At 40.5% G+C, this 19,980-nt stretch overlaps 1 pseudogene; it reads right to left on the reverse strand.

The window, feature by feature from the left end:
- Window positions 1–858: 858 nt before the first annotated feature.
- Window positions 859–3,393, reverse strand: LOC129692861 (uncharacterized; annotated as a pseudogene).
- Window positions 3,394–19,980: the final 16,587 nt, after the last annotated feature.

Below are 19,980 nucleotides of genomic sequence, written 5' to 3' on the forward strand. Positions count from 1 at the left end.
GGGCCGACATTAAGGCTTGTTTGATATTATCAAATGCAGCTTGTTCATCCTTTCCCCAGATGAAAGAGCCTTTGCCCTTTGTAAGGGCATACAGAGGGGCTGCCATCTCGGCAAATCCAGGAATCCACAGCCAGCAAAACCCCGCTGTACCTAAAAATTCCCTCAGTTGTTTAGTAGTCAGCAGAGGGGGAATATGAAATACAGTCTCTTTTCTAGCCTCCTTAATATATATAGCCCTCTCTTAATATATATCCCAGATAACTGACCTGTTTCCTGCAGAACTGGGCCTTTTTCACCTACGCTCTGTAGTCGAGCTCACCCAGCTCTTGCAACAGCTGGTCGGTGGCTTCAAGGCAGGTTTCTTTACAATCTGCAGCTAATAGAATGTCATCCACATATTGGAGAGGAGTTACCTGGGGATTGGTGGCCCGGAAGTGCTCCAGGTCCTGGTTTAAGGCTTCATCAAATATGGTAGGAGAATTTTTAAACCCTTGAGGAAGTTGAGTCCATGTAAGCTGGCCGAAGACCCCTCAGTCCGGGTCTTTCCACTCAAAAGCGAAAATGTCTTGGGTGGTAGGGCTACATTGAAGGCAAAAGAATGTGTCCTTACGGTCCAGGACTGTATACCAAAGCCTGTCAGGGGGAAGGAAGCTCAACAGGTTATACAGGTTGGGCATGGTATGATGTAAGTCCGTGACCTGTTTGTTAACTTCCTTCAAGTCCTGTACGGATCAATAGTAGTTGCTCCTAGGCTTTCAAACTGGCAGCAATGGAGTATTCCAGGTGGATTGGCACCTTTTGAGAACCCCTAGGTCAAGGAGCCACTGTATGTGAGGGTGAATCCCATCACGGGCTTCCTTAGACATGGATATTGTCACACTGTGATGGGGTATCCTGAGGCTTCAGCTCTATCTGAACTGGGGGCTGTTTCTCTGCTTTTCCTAGGCCAGCCATTTCAGCCCATGCCCTGGGATGTCTCTCTAGCAACCAGTCAAAGTCTTTTTCTGGACCTACCACCTTTTCAAACAGGCGGTATTCATCTTCCAATTGAATCATCAGCACATTAATGGGATCTCCTTTATTGTCTGTCACCTGTGAGACAACTGATCTAAAATAAATACGGGCCCCTATCTTAGTTAGGATATCTCGCCGTAACAGTGGGTACTGGCACTCGGGGACAACTAAGAATGAGTGGGATACCCAGCCCACTCCAAGGTCCACCGTTCTTCGGGTAGTCCATGAATATTATTTACATCCAGTGGCTCCTTGGACCCATGATTTTTTTCTCTTTTTCAGCTCCAAAGTCTTGTAATAGAACAGAATGCTGGGCGCCAGTGTCCACCAAGAAGTGGACCAGCTTCCCCTCCACTTTAAGGGTTACCCTGGGCTCAGGGAGGGAAGCGGAACCCCATCCTCCCCAGTCGCTATCATCACCCAGGGTTAGGACCCGGGTCTCCAGGGCTCAAGCGTTCAGTTTTTCTGGCTTTTTCTTCCTTTTGGGACAATTCTTGATCCAGTGTCCTTTCTCTTTGCAATAAGCACATTGATCCTTAGACAGAGGGCCCCTCAGATTGCCAGGAACTCTTTCCCTATCATTACGACTCTCCTGCACTATGGTGGCCAGGATCTTAGTCAACTTTCTGTCTTGCCTCTTATCACTTTCTCTTTCTCTCACTTTCTTCTCTTTCTGCTTTCTTTCTTCTTTCTCTTCTTCTGTCTCCCAGCTGTAGAAAACCTTTTCTGCTACCTGCATTAAATCCTTCACCAACTTTTCCTGTAAACCCTCTATTTTCTGGAGTTTTCTGCAAATATCTCTGGCTGACTGGTCTATAAAGGTTATATTCACCATTGCCTTATTCTCATCTGAGGTAGGGTCATAGGGCATAAACGAATGGCATGCCTCCATCAGCCATTCAAGAAAGTCTGCGGGAGATTCATCTGGCCCCTGAACCATCTCTCTTACCTTCGTCAAATTGGTGGGCTTTTCAGCGGCCCCACAGAAACCCGCCATTAGAGTCTAATGGTAGACCTTCAGGCGTTCCCTACCTCTGGTTGTTGTAATCCCAGTTGGAGTGGGTGAGGAGAAAGCCATCATCAATTAGGGAGGACAGAAGGCCTCCCGTCAGTTCCTGGCACATTCTTTCTCTCCTCAAGGAGGACCCGGCCCATTCCTTAGTAGTCAGGAAGGCCTGCAAGAGTTGCTGGCAATCATCCCAAGTGGGCTGGTGTGAGAATAGGACAGATTCAAACAAATCAGTTAGAGCTTGAGGATTTTCAGAAAAGGGGGGATTATGGGCCTTCCAGTTATAGAGATTGGCTGATGAAAAAGGCCAGTACTGAAGGGGTTGATTTCCATCGTCATCAGGGGGCCCATAGGCCCGCAAAAAAAGGGCCATGGAGTCTGGCTGAGCTGCTCGGTGACTCCGAGTTCCTGCCCATGGACCACTTTCACTTTCGGAATCTGGTGGCAACTGCAGCTGTGTGAAGGGACTGCTGGGGGCACTCTCACTTTCAGAATCTGGTGGACTGTTGTGGTGCCAAGGGACTGGCGGCACCCTGCTGTGGACCGGCTGGGGGATTAGTGGGGGGAAAAGCTGGTGGATAAGGAGGCAGAAGGTCAAAAAGAAGGAAATCTGTATCTGGAGTGGCAAGTATCTTCTTCTCCTCCTTGACTGCACAGATGGATGTTGGGGAAGTCCCTGTGGGAAGAGTAAAGAGGCACAACCAAGGAGGTGGGTGACAAACTAGATCCTCCCAAGTCAGAATATAGGGAACTTGATCAAGGTGGCCTCCTGGGGTCTGGAGGGTCTTAATCTTGACAGCAAGGATCTTGTCAAGGTGAAAGGTGCCCTCTGTCAGCCATCCAACCTGAAAAGTAGGCCACTCTGAGGAGCAGAAAGTTTGCCATTTTCCCCTTTTAACTTCAACTGAAAGGTTATGTGCCCTATATCTCACCTCTGAGAAATGATCAAGAGTGAGGGATAAGGGTGAAGTCACGGTCTGTCCCATAATAAATTAGTCCGTCAAGAAAGTAAAAGAGGCAACAACGATAGAGACAAAGAGAACAAGACAGGCAATTAGACAGGACACCCTTGCTGCTGGTACCACAGAATTCTGATTGAGAGGATGCCTGGCGTCAGCCGTCTCCAATGAGCAACAGATGGGAGGAGGACTGTCCCAGTCCTGGCCTCCCAAATGGAATCTGGAGCTTCTTCCAGCTCCCAGTCAAGCGATATTGTGACATGTCTGTCTATCAAAACGACTGATCAGATGGCCAAAAAGGTCCAGATAGGTCCTAAACAGAAACAGAGTGGTAAAATAGAGACAAATCAGACTAACCTTTTCCGAGCTCAACCTCTGAGCCCAGTCTGGTGAGAGTTGGGGAAGGGGCATGCCGTTTCCAGCCAAACACACCAAAATGTAAGACCTGGTGTCTCACTGCTCAGGAGCTCAGGTTTGTGCCCTTCCCAGGAACACTCACAGACCACAATTCGAAGCAAAAGCAAGAGTTTTATTCCAATCTCAATAGGGTCACCCCTTCAAAGACAGAAGACAACCCTGAACATGCAAAGCACAGGGATTTTATACCTGAAAGTCAGACCACTTTTGCTCTATCCATTGATTGGTCAACAAGAATAGCATGAAGATAGTTTACAACTGGTTGTAGATAGTTTACAGCTGGTTGCTTATGGTTTTTCTCAGAACAGTTCACCCTGCCCTTCAAGAGCTATCTGCACCTGGCTTCAATTCAAATAATCACAGTTGTTTTTCTCATTCCTGGGTGATCCCTCAGTATTCCCAGTTTCTGATGTTTTTGTGCCCACCATTCAGCCTGGGAAGGTAATCAGGAAACGCAGGCATGTGGCTGTGGTCTGGCAACATAGTGCCTGCTTAACCCAGGATCTCTTCCAGGTTCTGGCTGGGTGACCTGAGCATGGATCTGACCGATTCCCACACCGTGGGGGTTTCCTCTCACCTGAGAAACACCAATTGCTGTTGTTTTAGGGCCCAGAATTCAGTCTCTTGTTCGCTGTATGGAAAATGTTTTTCTGCTTCTCAAATTCAGTGTTCTCCTGGTGCTACCATCTTATCGAATCACCTGGAGTCTTCTTTTTCATCGATTCCTATTATTCTTAAATTTAGTCTTTTCATGGAATCCTTGATTTTTTGCATATTTTGTGTTTGGGACTTTTCTGATTTTACTTTTTCTTTGAGAGAAGTACCAGCCTTTTCATGGAATCCTTGATTTTTTGCATATTTTGTGTTTGGGACTTTTCTGATTTTACTTTTTCTTTGAGAGAAGTACCAGTTTCTCTTCAGCACCAGAGATTCTCTCTTTCATCTTTTGTATTGTGATGGTAATGCTTACCTTTGTGGTTCCTGATCTTTTCCCTAAGTTTTCCAGTTTCAAGGTTTTCTCAGCTTGTGTTTCTCAGCTTGTGTTTCTTTATTGATTCTAATTCTGTTTTCATGCCTTTCATCATTTCCGTCATCTGTTTGAATGTGGATTCCTATTTCTCTCTGATGGTCTCTATTTTTTTGTTCATTTCCTCTCTATATGCCACTAATTGTATCTCTAATTGTGCCTCTATTTGTTTGGCTATATTTGCCTCTGTTTCTTTAAGAATTTTGTTCATTTCCTCTTTCTTTGCCTCCAACTGACTGGCCAAATCTTTGATAGATTTGTTCATTTCCTCTTTAACTGTCTGAATTTTCATGGCTATTGCTCTGACAGATTTGTTTGTTTCCTTTTATGAGCCTCAAATAATTGGGTAAGCATAGCTTTAAAGTCATTTTCCTGTGCTTCTGATGAATTGGAGTATTCATCAATTGTGGGGGTTGCTGGTGAAGCTGTGATGTCCTGATTTATGTTGGATATATTCTTTCACCTACCCCTTGCCATTGGCTTATCTGAAACCTTCCCTGTTTGTTTCTGGATTCTGCAGTTCAGACTGGTACTGTTTCTCTCTGGCACCTGGAGAGTTCTTCAGAAAGCTGAGAGAGATCCTGTGGCCTCAGTATATGCGTTGATGCATTAGCTGTATGTGTGGGAGAAAAGTACATGGCTGCAAAAGGGCAAATGTAGGTGTGTGTGTGTGTGTGTGTGTGTGTGTGTGTGTGTGTGTGTGTAAGTGTGTGTGGAAGTGTGCCTTGTGGAACAGAGTCATAGAGAACATTGAACCCTTGAGTGTATGGGAGTTTCTCTGCTTTGCAGGCTTCTAGGGGTTTATTTCTGCATGCACTGTATATATAGCAGGCACTGGTGATGGTCATGGCCTAATTTCTGATGTTATCCACCTTAACTCCTCAGTTGGACCCACAGAGCAGGGGCTTCAATGTCCCAAGTGACCCTCTGTTTCCCACAATGGGTATGTGGGAGGGAGGAGTCCAATGCCTGGCTTCTAGTTTAGAAGGACCCTGGATCTGGGTCTCTGTAGACACGCAAGGGCGCATTCACTCTCAAGCATGTCACATCAGCAAGGATTGGGGTATCCAAGCTCTCTGCTCTCTAGTTTGGCCCTGTTTGGTCTTATGCAAAAGGACTGACATGCTCAGCCAGCTCAGTGCTGCTGCAGCCACTGGGTTATGAAGTCCAGATGCAGTTGAAGACAGGGATGCCAGTCCTGAATCCATCTGGAAAGTCCTGGGGGCCCTCCACTGTGCTTTCCAGGCCTGGGAGGCACAGCACCTGGTGTGCTTAGCTTTTATGTTGGGTCTGCTGGGCTTTGGTGGGTATATAGGGTATTATCTGTCACCGAAGATTTGGACTGGCCATATCGTCAGTGGCTGATAGATCCTGAGGAGTCAGTATGGCTGCTAGCACACTTGGGACCCTGGGAAGATGGTTCCACAGATCTGGGACTCCAAGACAGGTACAGCTGGCAGTTGCCGCTAAGGGGCTAGGAGGCCCGCCTCAGCCGCAACAGTCCCCAGGCAGTGAGCTCTGAGCTGAGAATCTAGGTGAGCCAGCTGTGATGAGGAGGAGGAAGGTCAGAGAAAGGGGAGTTCCAGGAGATTAAAGGATCATTTCTCTTCTTCCCCAAACAAGTCTACAGGTGACCTGAGACCAAAGTTATCACTTCCTGCGCTGTTCCCTGTGGTTTAGAACGCCTCATCATCATTTTCCTGGCTTCAAAAGTTCTTCCACCCACCAACTCAGGTGTTCAGCTCTTCTGCAGTTCAGAAACTGTACGTGCTAGTCACCATATTTGCTCTGCCCCCCATACAGTACTTTTATATGAAATTCTCAAAATAAAAAAAAAGAAGTTACATTGGAATGTTTTTTTTTCCTCTTCTAGCTGTAGTTTCTAAAGTAATTTTTATTTATCTGACATAACTGCCATCTTAGAGGCTTACTGCTGAATACTCATTCTTTTCTTCTAGTTCTTTCAGAGCTTTGGCTGGCTGGTTCATTTCAGATGTTCTGGCTCAAACTCCTCTCCAAGCTGACCAATTCAATTTGGCTTCTCTCTGCTTCTGACTGAATCACTTTGCTTGGACTCAAACCAACTCTAGCAACCTGTTTTAATCTCCTGGCTCCTTCTTATTCTGTCATTATCTGCCTCATTCTGTCTTCACCAGTGTTTAGGTTGTTCTCTCTTCAACCTGTCTCTATAAAACTCTCCTGGTAAAACTGCCCTCTCACTTTCTCTCTGTCTGTGTGGCTCTCTGTGTGACTCTCTCTTTCTCTCTTCCTTTCTCTCTCTGCTGCTCTATTATGATGCTTCTTTTTCCATTCTCTTGCGAGTTGGGCATATCTTATCTCCGATTCATTCAGTTAAATTTTTTACTGATTTGTCACTTGTCTACCCCTCAGATAGACATGGTTACTTCCTTTTGCAAACTAAGTCCATCTACATTGTTTGGGATTAAAAGTGTGTACTAAGGAAGTGTTTGAGGAAGGGGGTATCCAAGATTGTGGCAATGAGCATCCTCTGAAGTGCAGAGGATCTGAAACTCCAAAACTGGTGAGTGGAGTGGCAACTGAAGCCAGAACATTGACATTGAGGCTTCCTGAGCAAGAGGGGACAACCTATGAGCTGAGACCATTTGGATCCAGGTAACCTGTGGACTTCTCCAGGGACTGAGAATAGTGAATATTCAATCTCCCCTGCACTTCACTTTGACAGGCCTCCTCCCTCCTCAGTAGAGGTGGCCCACAGTGGCCACTGCTATTAGCACAGAACTTTATGCTCCTTAACTAAGACAGCAGAGGCAGGCCTCCCTGCCTCTTCAGTGGCAGGCAGCTGGCTGTATAGGCTCCCAGGTCTGTCAGGCCACCCAGTTCCTCTGGCAGCTATACAGGATTCCCAGGGCCTCCCAGCAGGTACCTGTAATGGCTTCCAGGTTCATCAGCTTTGGCAGGACTCCCAGCAGGCCACTGTACCAGCCTCCTATTTCTGCAATTACAGCACCACTGAGCTGACGGAATTCCTACACTTGTGTTTGCCCTGGCAGACCAAAATCTGAGAGTAGAGAACAGAGGGAACCCCTGTGCTTTTCCTTTAGGCCTGCTAGAGATTGAATGTGCCTTCAAGTGAGTGTGTACAGAGCCCTAGATCAAAGGACCTCTAAGTAGGCAACAAGACCTTGGATCCCTCTTACCCACAGCCCCACTCTGATTAACATAGGGACTCTTGGGACAGTGTTCTCAACATTGAAACCCCTATTCTGTGGGACTTCCAGTGTAGTCCAGGCAAACAATTCCTGGAGCCCAGAAAGATATGAATACCAGAAGAAGAGTATGATAGGCCTGTAGGCCACTGAGGCATTCAGGGAACATGCACATGTACATTTCATCCACTAGCAGCCCTAGTGCCTACATCCCCTCCTGCATGTAAGCCCCACATTCCAGGCATTGATATTTTTGAGCACCCTGCCCTTCAAGGCACACTTCCATGCACATACTGGTGTTCCCTCACCTGCACTTGTGCACCTGCAGTGCGACCTTCCTCCCTTAACTTCAGCTAAAACACCAACACACACTCTCAAACCGGTTGACTCCTCTGCTCTACCCTGAAGTGTACTCCAGACACCAGAGAAAGACCTGATCTGAAGTACAGAGTCAAGGAACAAACAACAATGGTACAGATAACCAGACAGCTTGAGGTTGGTGTAAGAACACATTCTGAAAAATCAGGACATTATGACTTCACCAGCAACCCCCAAAAGCAATGGATATTTTAATTAATCAGAAAAAGAGGCAAATGATTGTACAGCTTTGCTAATCCAGTTGTAGAGGTACATAAATGGGAAACAAACAAATATCGCAAAGAAGTAGCCACACAAATGAGGCAAATAAAGAGGAAATGAACAAAACTCTTGAAATACAGGCAACTACAACCAAACAAATAGAGACATGGATAGAGCCACAATTACTGTCATATAGAGAAGAAAGGAAAAAAAAAATAGAGGCCATCATGGAAAGACAGGAATCTAGATTCAAACAGATGAAGGACATGGTACAAGACATGAAAACAGGATTAGAATCAATGAAGAAAACACAAACAGAGAAAAGCCTGGAGCTTGAGAATTTAAAGAAAAGATCAGGAACCACAAAGGTAAACATCACCAATAGAATACAAGGGATGGAAGAGAGGACCTCAGGTGCTGAAGATACACTTGCAAAAATTGATACATTTCTCAAAGAAAAAGTAAAATTGAAAAAGTTCCAAACACATAAAGGATGCCATGAAAAGGCAAAATCTAAGAATAATGGGATTAAATGAAAAAGAAGATGCCAGGCTCTAAGGTACAGAAAATATTTTCAAGAAAATCATGGAAGAATATTTTCCCAACTTAAAGAAAGAGATGTCCATAAATAAACAAGAAGCCACAGAACACCAAATAGATTAGACGAGAAAAGAAATTTCTCAGTCACATAATAGACAAAATATTAAATCTACAGAACAAAGAAAAAAATATTAAAGGCAGCAAGGGAAAAGGGCCAAATAACATATAAAATTAGACCTATCAGAATCACACCAGACTTCTCAAGAGAAACTATGAAAGCCAGAAGGTCCTAGGCAGATATCATGCAGGCTCTAAGGGACCACAGATGCCAAACCAGACTACTATACCTAGCAAAGCTTTCAATCAACATAGATGGAGAAAACAAAATATTCCATAACAAAACCAAACTTAAACAATATCACATAATAACTCAGCCCTACAAAAGATACTATAAGGAAAACTCCAATCCAACGTTAACATTTACACCCAAGAAAACACAGGATATAGATAAATTCACAACAAAATATTAAAAGGAAACAAGCATAGAAACATAGTAACTCCACTAATTCCACAATAAAAAGAGCTAACATTAATTGGTCACTATTTTCTATCAACATAACAGGCTCAACTCTCCAATAAAAAAAACACAGACTAACAGAATGGTTGGGGAAACAGTATTTAACATTCTGCTGCATCCAGAAAAAAAAAAAAAAAAAAAAAAAAAAAACCTGTAAGGCAATGATAAACACTACCTCAAAGTAAAGGGCTGAAAAAAATGTTTTTCAAGAAAATGGACCCAGAAAACAAGCTGGATTAGCTATCCAAATATGTAATAAAATGGACTTTCAACGAAAATTAAAGAAAAGAGATGAAAAAGGGCATTTCATTCTCAGCAAAGGAAAAATCCACTAGGAAGACATCACAATCCTGAAGAACTATGCCCCAAATACAAGAGCACATGCAACCTTAAATTAAAACTATTGAAACTTAAATCACACATCGATCCCAACACCTTATTAGTGGAAGACTTCAACACTCCACTCTCAGCAAGGGACAGATCATCTAGACAAAAGCTAAAGAGGGAATTAGTGACACTTACAGAGGTCCTAAATCCAATGGACATAATAGATGTATACAGAATTTTTCACCAAAACTCAAATAAGTATACCTTATTTTCAGCAACTCATAGAACTTTCTCCAAAATATGCCATATAGTTGGTTACAAAGCAAGATTCAGCAGATCCAAGAAGACTGAAATAATCCCGTTTATCCTATCAGACTACCATGGACTAAATTATACCTCAACAACAACAGAAATAAAAAAAAAAGGCCTACAAGCACATGGAAACTAAACAACTCTCTACTCAATGACAGATTGGAAAGGGAAGAAATGAAAAAAGAAATTAGAGACTTCCTAAAATTCAATGAAAATGAAGGCACAACTAACCAAAACTTATGGAAGCTCATAAGAGGCACTAAGTGCCTCCAGATACAAGTCAGAAATATCTCATACAAGTAACTCAACAGAACACTGAAAAGTCCTTGAAAAAAAAGAAGTAGACACACCCATGAGGAGTAGATGACTGGAAATAATCAAACTCAGAGCTGAAGTCAAAGAATTAGAAACGAAGAAAACAATACAAGATTTAATGACACCAACAGCTGGTTCTTTGAGAAAATCAACAAGATAGAGATACCCTTAGCCAAACCAACTAAAAGGCAGAGAGAGACTATCCAAATCAGCAAAATCAGAAATGAAAAGGCAGTCATAACAACATACACTGAGGAAAACCAAACAATCATCAGGTCTTACTACAAAAGCCTATATGCCACAACATTTGAAAATCTAAATGAAATGAACAATTTTCTTGAGAGTGTACACTTAATAAAATTAAATCAAGATCAGGTAAATATATTGAATAGTGCTATATGCCCAAGGAAATAGAAGCAGTTATAAAAAGTCTCCCTTCCAAAAAAAGCCCAGGGCCAAATGGTTACAGCAAAGAATTATAGCAGACCTTCAAAAGAGCTAACTCCAATTCTCTTCAAATTATTCCACAAAATAGAAATAGAAGGAACACTACCAAACTCATTCTATGATGCCACAGTCACCTTGATACCTAAACTACACTAAGACACAACAAAAAAAGAGAATTTTAGACCTATCTCTGTTAAGAACATTGATGCAAAAATACTCAGTAAAATACTTGCAAACCTAATCCAAGAACACATCAAAGATATCATCCACCATGACCAAGGATGCTTCATCATGGGCATGCAGGGCTGGATCAATATACAGAAATCCATCAGTGTAATCCACCATAGAACAAACCAAAGGAGAAAAACCACATGATCATCTCCTTATATGCCGAAAAAGCATTTGACAAAATACAACACCCATTCATGTTTAAAGTTTTGGAGAGATCAAGAGTACAAGACACATATTTAAACATAGTAAAGACAATATACAACAGGCCTATAGCTAACATCAAAATATGGAGAGAAACTTAAATCAATCCCAATGATATCAGGGATAAAACAAGGCTGCACACTGTCTCCATATCTCTTCAACATAGTACTTCAAGTCTTAGCTAGAGCAATAATAGAACTAAAGAAGATCAAGTGGATACAAATCAGAAAGGAAGAAGTCAAAGTATCACTATTTGCAGATGATATGATAGTATACATGAGTGATCCCAAAAATTCAACCAGAGAACTCCTTCAGCTGATAAACACCTTCAGCCAAGTGGCTGGATACAAAATTAACTTTTAAAAAATCAGTAGCCTTCATGTATACAAAAGACCAAGGGGCTGAGAAAGAATTTAGGGAAATTACATACATCACAATAGCCACAAATAACATATAGTAACTTGGTGTGACACTAACCAAGCAGGTGAAATACCCATTTGAAAAAAAACTTCAAGTATCTGAAGAGAGAAATAGAGGAAGATATCAGAAGATGGAAAGATCTCCCATGTCATGGATGGGTTGGATTGGCATAGTAAAAATGACCTTCCTGCCAAAAGCAGTCCACAGATTCATTGTAATTCCCATCTAAATACCAACAAAATTCTTTACAAACCTTGAAAGAACAATTCTAAATTTCATATGGAAGAAGCAAAAAACACAGAATTGAAAAATGATCCTGTAAAAAAAAAAAAAAAAAAAAACTGATCATCTGAATGTGTTTCCACCCTGATATCAAGCTGTAATACAGAGCAATAATAATAAAAGCTGCATAGTATTGGCATCAAAACAGAATGGTGGATCAATGAAATCAAACAGAAGACCCAGAAACAAACCCACACACCTATTGATACATGATTTTTGACAAAAAAACAAAACCATACAATGGAAAAAAGATAGCATCTTCAACAAATGGTGCTGGTCTAACTGGATGTCTACATGTATAAAAATGCAAACAGATCCATATTTATCACCCTGCATGAAACTAAAATCCAAGTGGATCAAAGAACTCAATACAAAACCAGACACACTACATCTGTTAGAAGAAAAACTGGGGAAGATCCTTGACTCATTGGCACAGGAGAAAAATTCCTGAACAGAACAGAAATAGCACAGGGTCTAAGATAAACAATCAATAAATGGGACCTCATGAAACTGAAAAGCATCTATAAAGCAAAGGACACTGTTGTCAGAACAAAAAGACTGCCTACAGATGGGGAAAGGATCTTCACCAAACCTATATCTGACAGAGGACTAATATCCAGAATGTATAAAAAACTCAAGAAGTTAAATGCAAAAAAACAAGTAAACCAATTAAAAATGGTGTATGGAGCCAAACAGAGAATTCACTGTGGAGGAATATCGAATATCAGGGAAACACTTAAAGAAATGCTCAAGGTCCTTAGTCATCTGGGAAGCACAAATCAAAATAGACCTCAAATTTTACCTTACACCCATCAGAATAGCTAAGAGCAAAAACTCAAGTGACAATACATGCTGGAGAGGATGTGGAGGAAGGGAAGCTCTCCTGCATTGCTATTGGGGATGTGAATTTGTACAACCACTTTGGAAATCAATGTGGCTCTTTCTCAGACAAATAGTAAGAGTGTTTTCGCAAGATCAAGTTATACCACTCAGGCCTATATCCAAACTATGCTCAAGTACACAATAAGGATATTTGCTCAACCATGTGTGTAGCAGCTTTATTTGTAATAGCCAGAACCTTGAAACTAACCAGATACCCCGTCAGCTGAGGAATGGATACAGAAATTGTGGTATATTTACACAGTGGAATACTACTCAGCAATTCAAAACAAGGAAATTATGAAATTTGCAGGAAAATGGTGGGATCTAGCAAAGATCATCCTGAGTGAGTTACCCCATAAGCTGAAAGACAAAAATGGTAGATACTCACTTATAAGTAGATATTACAAGTATAATATAGGATAAACATACTAAAATCTGTACACCTAAAGAAGCTAAACAAGAAGGAGGACGCTGGGTAAGATGATCAATCCTCACTCAGAAAGCCAAATGGTATGGACATCGGAATAGGGAAAAAAACAGGGAACAGGACAGGAGCCTACCACAGAGTGATGCTGAAAGAATCTACCCCATAGGGTATCAAAGCATATACTGAAACTCATAGCCAAATTTTGGGCAGATTACAGAGAATCTTCTAGAGATAGAAAGAGATAGAAGATAGAGATAGAAAGACATGGAGAGGATAGGAGCAAGAGAATCAAGAAATCTGATTCCAGCAGACTTTGCTGTGACTAGTACTCCAAACAAGGCCAATGCATGGTGATAACCTAGAAACCGTGCACAGATGTAGCCCATGGCAGGTCACTATCTGTGTGTGTATACTTGTAAGGGGAACAAGAACTGTCTCTGACATGAACTCAGTGGCTGGCTCTTTGATCACCTTCCTCTGAATGTGGAGCAGCCTTACCAGGCCATAGAGGAAGACAATGCAGCCAGTCCTGATAAGACCTGATATGTTAGGGTCATATGAAAGGGGAGGAGGACCTACCCTCTCAACAGACTTGGAGAGGGGCATGGGAGAAGATGCAGGAGGGAGGTTGGGATTGGGAGGAAATGAGGGAGAGGCTACACCTGTGATTACAAAGTGAATAAACTGTATTAATAGAAAAATTAAAATAAAAAGTGTTTGAATTCTAGCTAGAGAAATTAAAGATGTGCTGGATTAAAATATCTTTTTTAATTCCTAATTTTTTTATTTTTATTTTAATCACAGGTCATTCACTTGTATCCCAGCCATAGCCACTTCCCTCTTTCCCTCACAATCCCTTCCTCTCTCCTTCATCTCCTCCCTGCCCTCTTCAGAGTCCACTGATAGAGGAGGTCCTCCCTCCCTTCCATCTGACCCTAGCTCATCAGGTATCTTCAGGACTGGCTGCAATGCCCTTATCTGTGGCCTAGCAAGGTTGTTTCTCCCTTGGGGGTGAGAGGAAGCTCAATGAGCCAGTCACTGAGTTTATGTCAGAAATAATTCTTGTCCTCCTTACTAGGGCACCCACTTGGATACTGAGCTACAATGGGCTACATCTGAGCAGAGGTTATAGGTTATATCCATGCATGATTCCTTGGTTGGAGAAACAGTCTAATAGAAGACCCCTGTGCCTAATATATTTGGTCCTTGTTGAGCTCTTGTCCCCTCTAAGTCATACTATCTCCTATTTCTTTCATGATTCCCTGCACTCTGCCGAAGATTCGGTTATGAGTCTCAGCATCTGCTTTGATATACTGCTAGGTAGAGTCTTTCAGATGTCCTCTGTGGTAGGCTTCTGTCCTTTTACTTGCTATCTCTTACATCCAATTTCTATCCCCTTTGTCTTTCTAGATAAGTATTGATCATCTTACCCCGGGTCTTCTTTCTTGTTTATCTTCTGTAGGTGTATAGATTTTAGTATTTTTACCCTATATTATAGGTCTTTATAAGTGAGTATTACCATGTATGTCTTTCTGCTCCTGCGATACCTCACTCAGAATTATCTTCTCTAGATTCTACCATTTGCCTCCAGAATTTCATGATTTATTTGTTTGTAATTGCTGAGGAGTATTCCATTGTGTAAAAGTACCACAATTTCTGTATCTATTCCTCCATTGAAAGACATCTTGGTTGTTTCCAGGTTCTGGCTATTATGAATAAAGCTGCTATAAGCATGGTGGGGTAAATGTCCCTGTTGTGTAGTTGGGCATCCTTTGGATATGTGCCTAGGAGTAGTATAGCTGGATCTTGAGGAAGCAGTATTCCTGATTGACTGAGAAAGTGCCAGATTGATTTACAAAGTGTTTTTTCAAGTTTATATTTATTCCCACCAGCAGTTGAGGAGGGTTCTCCTTTCTCCACAACCTCTCCAGCATGTATTGTCACTTGAGTTTTTTACCTTAATCATTCTGATGGGTGTGAGGTGAAATCGCAGGATCATTTTGATTTGCATAACTCTGATGGCTAAGGATGATGTGCATCTCTTTAAGTGTTTCTCTTCAATTCTATATTCATCTACAGAGAATTCTCTGTTTAGCTCAATACCCCATTTTTTAATTGGTTTGCTTGAATTATTGCTTTTAACTTCTTTGGATATATTCTGGATATCGCCCCTCTCTCATATGTAGGGTTGGTGAAAGATCCTTTCCCAATCTGTAGGCAGTCGTTTTGTTCTGATGACAGGGTCCTTTGCTTTACAGAAGATTTTCAGTTTCATGAGGTCCCACTTACTGATTGTTGCTCTTAGAGCCTATGCTGTTGGTGTTCCCTTAAGGAAGTTGTCTCCTGTGCCAATGAATTCTAGGATCTTCACCATATTTTCTTCTAACAAATTTAATATATCTGGTTTTATATTGGGGTCTTTGATCCACATGGACTTTAGTTTTCTGCAGGGTGATAAATATGAATATATTTTCATTTTTCTGTATTTAAACATCCAGTTGGACCAGCACCATTTGTTGAAGATACTGTCTTTTTCTATTGAATGGTTTTGGCTTTTTTGTCAAAAATCAACTATTCATAGGTGTGTGGATTTATTTCTGGGTCTTCTATTCAGTTCCATTGATCCAACTTTCTGTTTCGATGCCAATACTATGCAGTTTTTATTATTATTGCTCTGTATTACAGCTTGAGATCATGGATGGAGATACCTCCAGAGGATTTGTTGTTGTACAGGAACGTTTTACAAATTCTGGGTTTTTTGTTTCTCCATATGAAGTTGAGAATTCTTCTTTCAAGGTCTGTAAAGAACTGTGTTGGTATATTGATGGGAATTGCATTGAATCTGTAGATTGCTTTTGGCAGAATGGACATTTTCACTATGTTAATCCTACCATTACATGAACACAGGAGATCTTTCCGTCTTCTAATATCTTCTTCAATTTCTTTCTTCAGAGATGTGAAATTTTTTTCAAACAGGTCTTTCACTTGCTTAGTTAGAGTCACACCAAGGTACTTTATGCTATTTATTAGTCATTATTGTGAAGAGTGTTGTTTATCTTATTTTTCTCTAGGCCCTTTGTCTTGGGTATACAGGAGGGCTTCTGATTTTTTTTGAGTTAATTTTGTATCCAGCCACTTTGCTGAAGGTGTTTATCAGCTGAAGAAGTTCTCTGGTTGAGTTTTTGGGATCACTCAGGTATACTATCATATCATCTGCAAATAGTGATATGTTGACTTCTTCCATTCTGATTTGTATCCCCTTGATCTCTCTTACTTATCTTACTGCTCTAGCTAGGACTTCAAGTACTATGTTGAAGAGATATGGGGAGAGTGGTTAGCCTTGCCTTGTCCCTGATTTCAATGGAATTGATTTATGTTTCACTCCATTGAGTTTGATGTTGGCTATAGGCTTCATGTGTATGGCTCTTACTATGTTTAGGTATCTGTCTTGTATCCCTGATCTCTCCAAGACTTTCAACATGAATGGGTGTTGGATTTTGTCAAATGATTTTTCAGCATCTAAGGAGATGATCATGTGGTTTTTCTCCTTCAGTTTGTTTATATGATGGGTCACATTGATGGATTTCTGCATACTGAACCACCCTTGCATGCCTGGGATGAAGCCTACTTAGTCATGGTGGATGATATCTTTTATGTACTCTTGTATTCAGTTTGGAAATATTTTATTGAATATTTTTGCATTAATGTTCGTAGGAGAGATAGGTCTGAAATTCTCTTTTGATGTTCAGACTTTGTGTGGTTTAGGTATCAAGGTGACTGTGGCTTCATAGAATGAGTTTGGTAATATTCTTTTTGTTTCTATTTTGTGGAATAATTTGAAGAGAATTGGAGTTAGCACTTCTTTGAAGGTCTGGTAGAATTCTGTGCTGAAACCATCTGGCCCAGGGCTTTTTTTGGATGGGAAGCTATTGATGACTGCTTCAATTTCCTTGGGGTATATAGGACTGTTCAATCTTTCTTTCTGGCCTTGACTTAATTATGGTAGAATGAATCTATCAAGAAAACTGTCCATTCCTTTTGGATTTTCAAATTTTGTGGCATGTAGGCACTTAAGTAAGATATAATGATTGTTCGGATTTCCTCAATGTCTGCAATTATGTCCCCCTTTTCATTTCTGATTTTTCTGATTTGGATTGTTTCTCTCTGTCTTTTAGTTAGTTTGGCCAATGTTTTTCCTATGTTGATTTTCTCACAGAACCAGCTCTTGGTTTCATTGATTCTTTGAATAATTTTATTTGTATTTATTTGATTGACTTCAGCCCTGAGTTTGATTATTTCCAGCTGTCTGTTCTTCTTGGGTGTATCTGCTTCTTTTTTTCTAAGGTTTTCAGTTGGGCCATTAAGTTGTTTGTATGATACAAATTTCTTCTTTAAGGCACCTAACGCAATGAATTTTCCTCTGAGCACTGCTTTCATTGTGTTCCATAAATTAGGGTATGTTGTACCTTCATTTTCATTGAACTATAGGAAGTCTTTAATTTCTTTCTTTATTTCTTCCTTAACCCAGCTGTCATTCAGTAGCAAGTTGTTCAGTTTCCATGTGCATGTGGGCTTTTTGCTATTTTCATTTGTTAAGGTTCAGCTTTAGTCCAAGGTGGTCAGACAGAACCCAGGGGATTATTTCAATCTTCTTATATCTGTTGAGGCTTTCTTTGTGACCAACTATCATCTATATGGCCTGTTTTGGAGAGGGTTCCATGAGGTGCTGAAAAGAATGTATAATCTTTTGCGTTTGAGTGAAAAGTTCTATAGACATCTATTAGGTCCATTTGAATTAGGACCTTTTTAAATGCCTTTATTTCCCTATTTGGCTTCTGTCTAGATGATCTGTTCCTTGGTGAGAGTGGGGTTTTGAAGTCTCCCACTTTAAGATGTTGAGATCAACGTGTAATTTACGCTTTAACGATGTTTCATTTATGAATGTAGGCTCTCTTTTATTTGGGGCACAGTTGATCAGAATTATGATGTCTTCTTGTTGGATTTTTTTCTTTGGTAAGAATGTAGTGCCCCTCCACATGTTTTTTTATTAATTTTGGTTGACAGTCTAATTTATTAGGTATCAGGTTAGCTATTCCAGCTTGTTTTCTGAGTCCATTTGCTTGAAAAACATTTTTCGAGCCTTTACACTGAGGTAGTGTTTATATTTGTTGCATAGTTGTGTTTCTTGGATGCAGCAGAATGTTGGATCCTGTTTCCAAAAGCACTTTGTTAGTCTGTGTCTTTTTAGTGAAGAGTTGAGTCCATTGATGCTGATCGATAATATTGACCATTGCACATTATTTCCTATTATTGTGGAGTTGGTGGTGTTACTGTGATTCATTGCTTGTTTTCTTTTAATTTTCATTGGGAAATTATCTGTATCCTATGTTTTCTTGGTTGTAGTTGTTTTCTTTGGATGAAATTTTCTTTCTAGTATCTTCTGTAGTGCTGGTTTATTCAGATATTGCTTAAATTTAGTTTTGTCATGGAATATTTTATTTTCTCCATCTATGTTGATTGAAAGCTTTGCAGGGTATAGTAGTCTAGTTTGGCATCTGTGGTCCCTTAAAGCCTGCATGATGTCTGTCCAGGCCCTTTTCGCTTTCATAGTTTCTGATGAGAATTCTAGTGTAATTCTGATAGGTCTACCTTTATATGTTACTTGGCTTTTTTCCCTTGCTGCTTTTAATATCTTTTTTAATATCTTTTTTTTTATTATTCTGTAGATTAAGTGTTTTGACTGTGTTGTAAGGTTAGGAATTACTTTTCTGGTCTAGTCTATTTGGTGTTCTATGGGCCTCTTGTATGTTTATGGACCTCTCTTTCTTTTAGTTGGGAAATTTTTCTTCTATGTTTTTTTTTTTAAGTATTTTCTGGACCTTGGAGCCTGGAATCCTCTGCTTTAACAATTCCTATTATTCTTAGATTTTTCCTTTTCATGGCATCCTTGATTTCTTGGATATTTTATGTTTTGGATTTTTCTGATTTTACTTTTCTTTGAGGGAAGTATCAAGATTCAGCTATACCACTCCTAAGCATATACCCAAAAAGATGCTCAAGTACACAATAAGGACATTTGCTCAGCCATGTTTGTAGCAGCCTTATTTGTAATAGCCAGAAGCTGGAAACAGCCCAGATGCCTGTCAGTGGAGGAATGAATACAGAAATTGTGGTACATCTGCACAATGGAATATTAATCAGCAATAAAAAAAGGAAACCATGAAATTTGGAGGTAAATGGTGGGATCTGGAAAAGATCATCCTGTGAGCTATCCCAGAAGCAGAAAGACGCACATGGTATATACTCACTCATATAGACCCATTATATAGGATAAACCTACTAAAATCTGTACACCTAAAAACTAATATAGAGGGAGCACTCTTGCTAAAATGCTCAATCCCCATTCAGAAAGGCAAAGAGGATGGACATCAGAAGAAAGAGAAAAGAGATTAAAATTTCTTAGCAGCAGTATATGAGGTTTCTTATAGAATCACATGCAGTGTATTTTTACATTGTATTTTCAAAGAGTTGTCAGTTGTCTTAACAAGTTGTCTTTCAGAGGGCATCTATGGTAGGCTCTAGTCCTGTTCCCTGTCTTTAACTGCTTCCTCTGTCTGTTCTATTTGTCTTTTGAATGATAATTAAACACACCCCCTGGGATCCTCTTGTTATTTAGATTTTTTTAAAATATAATTGACATGCATAGATTTCCACACATATTTATACATGCAAACAAATACAATACGGGCAAGAGAAGGCACAGTTAATAAAAAAATACATCCAAATATCAATTTAAAAAGTACATGAATATGCCCATGACATCTGA

Source organism: Psammomys obesus, unplaced genomic scaffold (assembly GCF_907164565.1).
Source record: "Psammomys obesus unplaced genomic scaffold, mPsaObe1.curated_primary_1811, whole genome shotgun sequence".
Taxonomy (NCBI): domain Eukaryota; kingdom Metazoa; phylum Chordata; class Mammalia; order Rodentia; family Muridae; genus Psammomys; species Psammomys obesus.